Source organism: Corvus brachyrhynchos, unplaced genomic scaffold, assembly GCF_000691975.1.
Source record: "Corvus brachyrhynchos isolate BGI_N302 unplaced genomic scaffold, ASM69197v1 scaffold21, whole genome shotgun sequence".
In the NCBI taxonomy this organism is placed as follows: domain Eukaryota; kingdom Metazoa; phylum Chordata; class Aves; order Passeriformes; family Corvidae; genus Corvus; species Corvus brachyrhynchos.
In genome coordinates, this window is record NW_008236924.1 from 1,568,898 (window position 1) to 1,577,142 (window position 8,245).

Here is an 8,245-nt window from a genome sequence, read left to right on the forward strand (position 1 = left end):
AAACCTTTCCAGAGCCTTCACCACAGCTGTAAAGCACAAATCCCACAACTGTTCTCTGCCAGAGGAAGAAACCAAGAATATCCTAAGGGAAAATGCACAGCAAATCCTAGAAAGTGCTTACTTTTACCTCAGTTTGGACATGTGACTAGTAACAAAATGACAGGTGAGCAAGGAAATTGAACTTTTTAAGGCAATGCCAGTTGTCGTAGATGAGATCCATTGAAGTGATGGGAGAAACTGAAACTTTGAAGTGGTGAACACACTCCAGAAATGCCAGCCCCAAATGTTAAACAAGTGACTAACAAAAGTGAAACAGAGCACATTTTGCTCTTGGTATCCATGATATAAGTAGAGCCGTTTATTTATTTTAGCTTTCATCTTCTGCTTGCTCTTCTGCCCTCAAAAGAGATAGCTTAGATCGAGTCACTTAAGTCTATGCTGAAACAAAATGTACCTTTGTGATTGATACCTCTGAAACTCAGAGTGACAAGGTAATAAAACTGTAAAGATTCGGGTTCCTTCAGGGAAATCCAGTTGCACTCTCTTTGCTGTCAGAATAATGGGGTGTCTATTTTGTGGTCATAGAGTTAATGCATTTGATGCAGGTACAATGATTTTCACATCATGGAGACCTCTTTGGAAGGAAACATTAAGTAAAACTTTTTAAAAATTGCTATTTCTTATATGTATGCACGTGGCACACCATTGCAGACTAAATATCTGTAAAATGTTGATGCTCTGTAATCCCACATCATGTCTGAGAGAAAACAAACCATTCCATGGCTCCTGGTGAGCTGCTGGGACTAGGCTGGCACTGCTTTGGAAGAGGATTGGGTTCAGATTTTTGAACAAAGCAGTGGTGAAGCTGGATAAACACAAATGTACTGAGGGTTGATGTTTCAGATCAGGTGGGAGGATTTCAGGAAATTCACTGAATGTTCCTTGTGCTTCAGTTCACCCAGAGGGACAACTTAAGCAAAAAGGAGCAGTCACACTGAGAAACAGATGCCAGCTCTTGGAGCAGGGCAAGCAAAGGACAGCAAAATGATGCGAAGCTGAGAAATCTACTGGGTGATGGAGAGTTGTTTGAGGATGGTCGAGTGTGCAGTGTTTCTAAAGCCATGCTTAGTCATGAGTGGGCTCTTCCCCTTGCTGAGCAAAGTGAGCATTAGTGCTGCCATGTTCTGCCACCCAAAGAAGGAGACATTACCATATTCACACATCTCAAACAGCAAACATGAGATGCATTGCAAAATCAGCGACTCAGGTTGCTGAATATGCAGCACCTTCCACTGTACAGTGAAGTGCTGATGTATCCCTCATTGTGAGCTGAGGGAGGGTAGGTCCCTGTGGCAAAACTGGGGATCCTTTAGCTCATTCTCATCCCAATCCTCCACTTCCCCCTTCCCTGAGCACTTACTGTCAGATCTGAGGTAATGATGACTGTCCACTGGATTTAGGAGAGGAGTGTATCTCCTTACAGGCACTAAGAGGATCGTGGTTGGAACTGCAGAAGGAAGGGAGAACAGGTCAGATGTGTGGAGCCCGCTGAGGAGAGGCTGACATGCACAAAGAGGCTGAAGAATTTAAGATTATATTGTGAACAACAGTGGTGAGATTGCTCTCACCTCACTCCAGGTATCTAATCTTCTGCCCTGATTTAGATTTTTACATGAGGTTAAGATGAATCATAGTCTGAGAACACCCTCTCTCTCCATGGCTGTAGTCAGTGTCTAGTGCAGATGAAGTCGTCTGAGCTGGAGCTCTCTGTGTCTGCTGAGCTGGATCTGGCCCCATATGAGGGAGAGCAAATTTGCCTGTGCAAATCCCAGTTTGAGCATTGGGATATTGCTTCCTCTTTCAGTGCAACCTGCCTCTATAGCCATTTCTACACTCCCAGCAGACTAATTATTACAAAAATTCTCTGTCATTGCTTTGCAACGGTCCACGGCTTAACTAATTTAAAAATGCAAATGAATGCTAAATTGCAGTTGCATCTGAACCGTCTCCTTCTCCCTCTTTCTCTCCTCCTTTCTTTTTTTCTTTTCTGCTGGGAAAAGAAAGATACAGCAGACATTAAATGCTGATGGTGAAAATCAATCTTTCAGATTTGAGGTAATTTTAAATTAGGTCCCACTGCCAGGGATAGTGACATCACCAGAGCTGCTTGATTGATCTGTGATTTGAGGAGAAACAGCTTGGACTCGATCCTCCCTTTGTCCTTACAGAGAGAAAGGAATGTTGCAGTTTTCAGCTCTTTTCCCTGGGAAGCTTTCATACTCAGATGGTCTCAGATGTTAGGGAGAGGCATTCAGGGAGAACATGAGCAAATGCCTGAGCTCAAAACAGTCCCCTTGTACTGCCATTGTCCTCGGGCATTGGGATGGGGCTCTGTGCTTGTGAAGAATCAGCTGAAGGGCTGTCTCCTCTGTAGTGTCTCTAACCAGCTGGCTGACACTGAATTCAGCTCTCTGTACATTCACAGTCTGTAAGATCAGTCAAGATTGTCTCATCCTGGTCCCCTCCTCTCCCTACCTGCTGGCACCAACTCTTCTCTGAGGCAGTAATTCCTTTGAGGAAGAGTCTATAGCTCCATATTTGAGAGGGACTTGGCCAAGGTCTAGCACCATGGTTAGTGGTTTTTAGCTGCAGAATCACACAGACAGCCTAAAAAGCCATTCACAGACCGTCTTGTTGTTTTCCTAATGCCAGCACTGCGCTGTAACACGAACACTGAGAATGCTCAGAAATGGAACTCTTGAGCATTTAAAGAGTCGGTGATGGGCTCCGAGTTAGGTATCGGGATTACATCCCTCCATCCATGGCAGCAGAGTCTGGTAATCCAAGCCTCACCACTCTTTTGACTGCAGATCCTGGTGCTGTGTAGCTGAGTTAGGTACCCGGAGAAGAATATCCAAAACAAAACTCCTCTGTGCTTCAGGGCTGAGGATAACAGACCTTCTTAACTGTTCATCCTCAGCTCATATATTGATGATACTCTTCATGATAAATGTCATCTTGCTGAGCAAAATATAGCAAATTACAAGAATCACCCCAGAGGGCAGCTGCTGGCAGCTGTGTACACAGGGCTGTATTGCTGTTCATGAAGCATTTTTTCTATTTTGCAAATTGATGCAGAGATGAGATTTCATGAGTGTTTGTTGACACTCACATACAGGAGGCAGATTTCTAAATGGGATCTGCAGAGATGATTGAAATTCCAATCCCAGCTCCTCGCTGTGTCCACTGGTTTTGTAAAATCCCACATTGTTTGCTGGGCTGATGTGTGATGGGAGGTAAGCATGGTTCTTTGGAGCTGTGAACCCCTTTGTTGCCCCAAAGCAGATGCTAGACATACACACTCCTCACAGACATGCACATACCCCTCATGGACACACACACCTCTCCTCCCAGGTCCCAGACCAGTAGTGTGCATGGGAGAGAGTGGTTTTCAATTAGAATTCGAAAGTCACAATGATAGAGTCCTCCTAATCCTTTAACTAAGGTGTGCATGGTTAAATCAAACTGTAATGCCTCAGGCTCTGGGTAGTTTCAGCTTAGTGCCGAATCTCCTGGGATATTTTCATGGATTCAAGATGTGCAGAGGGTGCTTCCAGCCCTTGCTCTTGTCTGCCAGGTAGATGCAGCTGTTGCATTCCCTAAAGTGACCCCTTAATAATCATGTGAGGAAGAGGAGCCCTTGGCCTTCTATTCCATGCAGAAAAGCTTTAAGTGTCTCAGCCTGGGTGCAAATGTGTCTGTGAGAAAGTACAGGTAGTTTTCTGTGTGGATTGACTGCATTCAAAGGGGGAGAAAGGGAGAAAGAAGAACAAGGAAGAGTGTTTCCTGCATTTTCCCTGGGGAAGTTTCTTCCTCTACCCTGGGTTCCCCCAGGGACTGTAGCTCGAGTTGGCTGTGCCAGCCCAAGGTTTGCTGGCTCCCTGTCTCCTGTGAGCATGGCAGCCCACGCTCACAGACAGAGTTCTGTAGTGGAGATATGCTTTAGTGCTGCTCCGTTGTCCTGAGTTCCTGAGGGAGAGGAGAAGTCATTGTTGAATAACCCGGGTCTCTCTAGCAACAGGCTGACAGTTTCTGTGATCTAAGCAAGAACCTTCTTGAGGTTTCTCTGTGTGTGCCCATTAAAGCCCTCAGGCGGATTGTGGTGGCTGGGGATTACCAGCACACGGTGAAGGATGGCAGGAGAATTTTCCCGACACTTCTCTGGCCTCAAGTCCAGAGGGAAGGCGACAGAGGAGCTTTTATGCAGACTCAAACTGCAGGAGTCCTAATGGCCTGTCATGCTGGCTGTACTAGAGATTTGCATCATTGGTGATGCTTTTGTAGGAGCTTTATAGCCACACATGTGGCAGCCTTAATTTTGGATGTGTGTACAAGGCCAAATCCTCATCTTGGTGACACCAGTGTGAAACAGAAATTTATTATTATTTTAACTTCAGAGTAAGCTCAAGGCTTATTTTAGGAGCAGGATCTGACCAAAGACCACCTGTATAGCGGGAAAGGATGAGAAGGAAAACCTTGTAAGCCGCAGTCCCTCAGGGTACAGCACAGAGTGCTGCAGATCTGTGTTTGTCCTCTCCACGTGTGCTCCAAATCAATCCCTTCAGTGTAAAAGCTCATGTCCCTCCTGCCTCAGAGTGTGTTTGGGGGAGGAAGACTAAAACTGGATCTCCTCAGTGGGCATGTTTCAAAACCCCGTATACATATGTGTGCAAACACACACAGAGAAATACGTGTGTGTATTTATGTATTTTTCTGTTTCCATATCACCCAGGGGTGTTTTTTTCCCTGTGATTCTCTGCTAGCAGGCACCAAAGCAAATCGAAGATTAATTCCATTTAATTTTAGTGATAAAGAACATTGCAGTCACAAGAGGTCTGCCATCAACGCTGGAGGACATTAAGTATTTGGGGTTTTTTTAGTTGCAAGATAATAATGTTCTGGTGTAAATGTTTTATAATTATCTCATGAATTATTCATGGTTAACTTGTTAACCCGGCATTTTATGGGATATGGTCTCTAGAGTGCAAGGAGAAATTTAAAGATAAATAAATGTGAAGACAGGACCCAGATGCAACAATGAAAATGCACTGAGGTTTCTGATTTATTTTCTGTCTGCACTGAAGAGTGGTTTCATTCTTTTATTTATATTTTTGTAGTGATGAGCCACAGAACTTGAGTAAGTGGATGAGGTTATTTTCTATATATAGAGAAAGAAAAGAAAAACTGGGAAATAAATCAAACTCCCTTCACTGTTTTTTAATCTGAAAGTGGTGCTTGAATTATTTCACCTATTGTTCTGCAGCTCAGAGGTTCTGTTATTGTTGATACCGTCTCCATCTGGTGAAGCATTAATGAAAAAATGGAAACCAGCATGTATTTTTCTTTATGCATATTACTGGGCCTTTTTTCTGTCTTCACCCTTCCTTCTACTTCCCCTTCTTCTCTCTTCTTTTGTTCTTAGTCTCATTTCAGTTCTTTAATAGTTTCCTTTTTTAAAATTATTTTTCTCTCTTTCCTTTTCCATTTTTCTCTCTGTTCCTCTGGGATTGTCTTTTTGTCCTCACTTTCCTCCCATTCTTTCACCGTGTCTCACCTATTAATGTTTTTTATTGTCTGCAACTCCCTCTTTCTTCTCTCTGTTGCTCACAGGATCTTTGTGGTGTCTGCTGAAGTCCATGAGCTTTAACCCCAACCATCTGAAGACAGAATTAGACCTGGAGAAAAGTTCCTGCAACTCAAAGAAACCAGGTGGCAGCTTCTGGCAGAAGCATGTTGAAACTCAAACCTGGGCTTCCAGCCTGAGTGTCCATCAGGCCTTGATAACCAAAATGCACCAGGAAGGCATGCCATAACTTCATTGCCATATGCCAGAGGTCAATGGACAAAATCCCCAGCAAGGGCCTGAGAAGGCTCCCAGCTTGCCTGATATCCATGAATCCAAACGGAAAAGAGAACTGGCAAATGACACTTAATCCCAATGTGAGCAAAGGCTGTCCTTGTACCCAGAGAAACAACTGACAGCTGATACAGGACTGAGATCTCCAGGGATCTCTGCAGGAGCAAAGTCTTCTCTGTGGAAGATTAAAGCTTGGTGCAAACTCCAAGGTCACCTCTGTTTAAGCAGTGGGAAGTGAACAGTATAAAACCTGGGATCACCTGAGCTCCCTGGCATCCAGCTGCTTAGCAGTGTTGAGGTTTATTGCACTGGAGTTTCCACAGAGTGTTCATCCATCAGGAATGCAGGAGCTTTTTCAAAGAAGCTCTGGGTTCTGCAGAGTCTGATGGATTCTGCAGAGTCTGATGGATATCCTTAAAAATTTTGAAGTGGTAGTTTGGAGGGTAGCTGGCAAAACATGAGCCAGGAAGACACTGTAGAAAGACAAATTCTCAAGCAGAAATTTTTAGAGAGGGTATTTGAGAATGGAAGAGCGATTCCACCAGCCTGCACCATTCATTTATTTAAATTTATGCTATAAAATGGACAGCAGAGGAAAGTCAAAAGTTGCACTGATGATTTTTCTTTCCCTTCCCCCCCCACCCCCAATCTTTTATTTATTAAACTGCTCTGGGTACACCTTTCAAAGGACTTGTTTTGGCTTACTGTTTATTATATCTTCATCAGCCTTGAAATGGGAGCTGCAGGCAGCTTGATAAATGGATCGAAAAGCTGCTTCTGCCAGAATCCAACCAACAAAAACCCCTCAGCATCCGTAAGCCTTTTTGTTTTAGCATTTCTAAAACAAGCACTATTTCCCCCAGAACATCACTGAAGAGTGATGCACCAGTACCCCTGAGTGTTTCAACAGAGGGATTTTTTTATCCAGTGATGCCCAGGGCAGAAGTTCATCACTGGGTCATGAGCAGGACTCAGCCTGCAGCTCTGGAGAGCAAGGGCAGAGAAAGAGAGAGAGAAAGAGATGGTCTTAGTAAGGCTGAGCAAATCTTGATTCCAAAATATGCTGGGCAAATCAATGAAGTAAATGAGGCAAAATGTATGAAGTTGGCACTTGCAGCTGTCCTGCTTCCATATAACTATTTTTTACCCAGATACTTTCTAAACTCTTCCTTTCCCCCCAATCCTTCTTTACATATGAATAATATTATCAGTATTGCTCAATATATCCCTGGTTCAAACCTTTTGTCCTTAGCACACTTAAATTCCATATCTGGTCCAGCCTGGCAGTAAACAAGGGTTTAGCTACTGTGACTTATTGACAGTGGTAAATGGTTCAGTCCCATCTGTGAAGGTACAAAAAATTCATGAAAATGAGGAAATAAATACCCCATAAGGAAGTGGTAAGAAACGGTTGCAAAGCTTCCAACCAGCCAGGTGAAAACCTGTCATGTTATCTGCTGTAGCTTACAGCACAAATGTTGCAGCAAAGGGGGGGGGGGGGGGAGCACACCCCCCACCCTACACAAAACACAAAAAAGTGAATACTGCAGGCAGAATGACAGAGGCTTGTACTCTGTTCCTCACTAAGGTTGTTTTGGCTCTACATGCAAAGGTGATGAATATGCAAAGCAAAGGATGTGAATCTCCCCTTGGCCTGAGCTCACTGGTGTGGAATTTGCCACAGTGGATCACGCTGACAGCAGTGCACCCCACGCTCCCAACACAGGTTCCAGCACCCAGCGAGGTGGCAGTACTGCCAGGGCACTTGATGGGCTCTGCCAAAGTCAATAATCTTCTTGTCTCTGTTCTTACCCATTGCCTCCTGGGTTCTGACTGTCTCTGACTGTCTGTGTCGCTGAGGGGCTGCCAAGGTCCTGGCTGCTTAGGGGCACACCTTCCCAGTAGTGATTCCAGTGCCAAGGCCATGCTGTGGCTTTTCTTTCCTAATTATGGGGAGCCACTATGACTGAGTTATTGCAGTGACCCCAACCTATCTCCTTTTTTCTGTCTGCTCCAGTCCCTTTTAAGAGCTGCCTGGGTTCAGGAAGAACTTTGCTGTTCCTTGAGGCAGGAGGTGAGTGTGGGACAGAGAGATGGATGCTGCCTTTCTCTTCATGGAAAGATGTGGCGTGCCCAAGGCCATGCAGATAGGAATGCTGATGGGAATAAGAGGTAAGAGGGCAGAAGGTACCTGGACCCTTGTGATTCTCTAGTTATTTAGAATGCATAATTGCAGTTTGTTTAACACCAAAGGATAACTGATCATTCACAGGAAAGAAGCCAGTGGTGGAGATCAATATTTCTATTGCTGTGCTAGAAAAATAGCAG